This window comes from Sinocyclocheilus anshuiensis, unplaced genomic scaffold (assembly GCF_001515605.1).
Source record: "Sinocyclocheilus anshuiensis isolate Anshui unplaced genomic scaffold, SAMN03320099.WGS_v1.1 scaffold3192, whole genome shotgun sequence".
Lineage (NCBI taxonomy): Eukaryota > Metazoa > Chordata > Actinopteri > Cypriniformes > Cyprinidae > Sinocyclocheilus > Sinocyclocheilus anshuiensis.
This window is the reverse complement of record NW_015548376.1, coordinates 116,015-118,525: the sequence shown is the minus strand read 5'-3', so window position 1 is coordinate 118,525 and position 2,511 is coordinate 116,015. Positions and strand designations below refer to the sequence as shown.

Below are 2,511 nucleotides of genomic sequence, written 5' to 3'. Positions count from 1 at the left end.
TGTGAGTGAGAGTGTGTGTGCGAGTGAGCGAGAAACTGCTGGTCAATGACAGCTGCAGCTTCACTGTGTTTCACTGAACAGAGCGAGAACAACAAAGTCAAACATGCTTTATCATCCAACAACACACTGATGCAGTTACACACACCACTGAACCACACACACACACACACACACACACACACACACACACTGACGTTCCTCCTGTCATCATCATGTCGTTACACACTACACACTCAGCACAGCTCTATCAAATCACTGCTGTTTTCACAAAGCACAGTTTAATGCTCAAATGTAATTGTAGCGTCCTAAAAATCATTACAAATTTGAAAAAATACTTTAGCATTAAACAATCACTAAATTAAAAGTTTAACAAACATTATTTTTAGGACCCAGTGAAATCTTTTTTTTTTTCCCCCAAACTCTGTGGTTTTTAATTTTAATAGTAAAGTTGAATTGTAGCAATAGAAAAGAATGTCAAATTAACTGAAATCATGAAACTTATATGAATTAAAAAAAAAAATGTATGAAAAGTTTTATATATATATATATATTTAAGGGCGCAGTTAAATCAGTTTTATTTTTTCCCCAAATTCTGAGTTTTCTGTTTTATTTTATTTTCCTGGATTCCATTTCGATGTGAAAATGTATTTTTAAATCAAAAAGTAATGTCTAATTCACTGAAATTATGAAACTTGTATACGTCGTATACCTATTAAATTTGTTTTATTGTTTTTTCTAAGTTCTGTGTTTTCTGTTTTAATCATTCTGATTTCTATTTTAATGATTTAATTTAAATGTATTAATTTAGATGCACATCTAATCAATTGAATTCACAAAACTTTAAGTTTAATAATTTATGACAATTTCTTTTCAATAATGGTGGCCTATAAAATGTTTTTTTGTTCAGAAATTCTGTGTTGTCTCTTTTAATTTTCCTGCATTTACGATTCTGTATAAATTTATAATCAGAGCCGGTGGTAATCAATTGAGAATGTAACGATTCCGTCTGTTTTTGGCAAAACAAGCTGGGTTCGAGTCGTCGTGTGCGTTTCGTTTCAAGTAATGATTTTAGGTTTTAGTTTTAGTTAACAATAATAGCCCTGCAATTTTCAGTTTTATTTTTATATTTTAGTGCTGCCAAATTCAGTGTGCAATCTAATGTGATTGAATCATCCAGCGGTGTTAAATCTCGTATATATCGTCTGCGATAAAATCTCAATTGCATTTTGATACTCGATAAGCTACAGAGTGCACGCATTACGTGATGAAGTCTAGACTAGTGTTCTTTCACTGCATAGAGTTAATCAGTATCACACAAAAGTGCCGTTTTTCTCCAAAAAATTACCATGATTACAAATGTAATATTGATTTTTTTATTTTTGGTTCAATCGCAATGACTCACTTATTAACAGTGACTTGCTGCCACCTGCTGGCACTACTAGTTTTTATTTATTTTATTTAAATACTTTCAAATAACAGTATTCAACCTTTTATGTTTAATATATCAAAACATTATTTATGTATTTGTAACTGCAGGTTAAAGCATTCATGTCCTGTATTAAACTGTGTAAACACATCTAAACGCCTCTTCAGACGCAGCTCCTGTGTTTCCTCTGCGCTGCAGAGATGAATTGTGTTGATACTGATTTCATTTGCTTGTTAACAGACCAAATGTCTTCTCACCGATTAAATGTAAGAATTTGACTCAAAAGATAATGCACATTTTCAGAAAAATGGCTTTATAAAGGTAAAAATGCCCATAAAAGGTAAAAATAAATGTAAACTTATTGGAACAGATTCATTTCTATCAGTGTGAACTGACCACACAAAATATGAAGAATATGAAAACCTTTAGGTGTCTGGAGATATCAGCACAATAACACACTCAGCAAAATATCGTCTAATTATCATTATCGATATCACACACACACACTACAGAACACACACTACAGAACACACACACACACACACCAACTAACCACTGAAAAGGCTTTCATAAATGACAGTGATGATAAAACCTGTTGTGAGTGACATTTGTAAGGCTGAATCCGCGCACACACCTGTGACGTCACTGTGGCAGGCGGCTTCACTCGTGACAACAACCTCAGAGTCAGCAGCTTCTCACTTCTGGACTGACTTGAAGGAAACCAAACTAACCAAGTTAAACACAACTAAACTTAGCAGCAGTGTAAAACCGAACTGCGAAAGCCTCAGAGGAAGCCGTGGGAGTGAACGCGCCCCGCCCTGCCCTGCCGCGCTCTCCCTCACACACACACACACACACACACACTCACTCTCACACACACACAGACTCACTCTCACACACACTCACACACACACACTCACTCTCACACACACACAGACTCACTCTCACACACACTCACACACACACACTCACTCTCACACACACACAGACTCACTCTCACACACACTCACACACACACACTCACTCTCACACACACACAGACTCACTCTCACACACACTCACACACACACACTCACTCTCACACA

At 35.9% G+C, this 2,511-nt stretch overlaps 1 protein-coding gene across 2 annotated transcripts in view; it reads right to left on the bottom strand.

The window, feature by feature from the left end:
- pacsin2 (protein kinase C and casein kinase substrate in neurons 2) overlaps positions 1 to 2,511 on the bottom strand; it is a 16,903-nt gene that overhangs the window by 13,507 nt on the left and 885 nt on the right. The window lies entirely within an intron of this gene.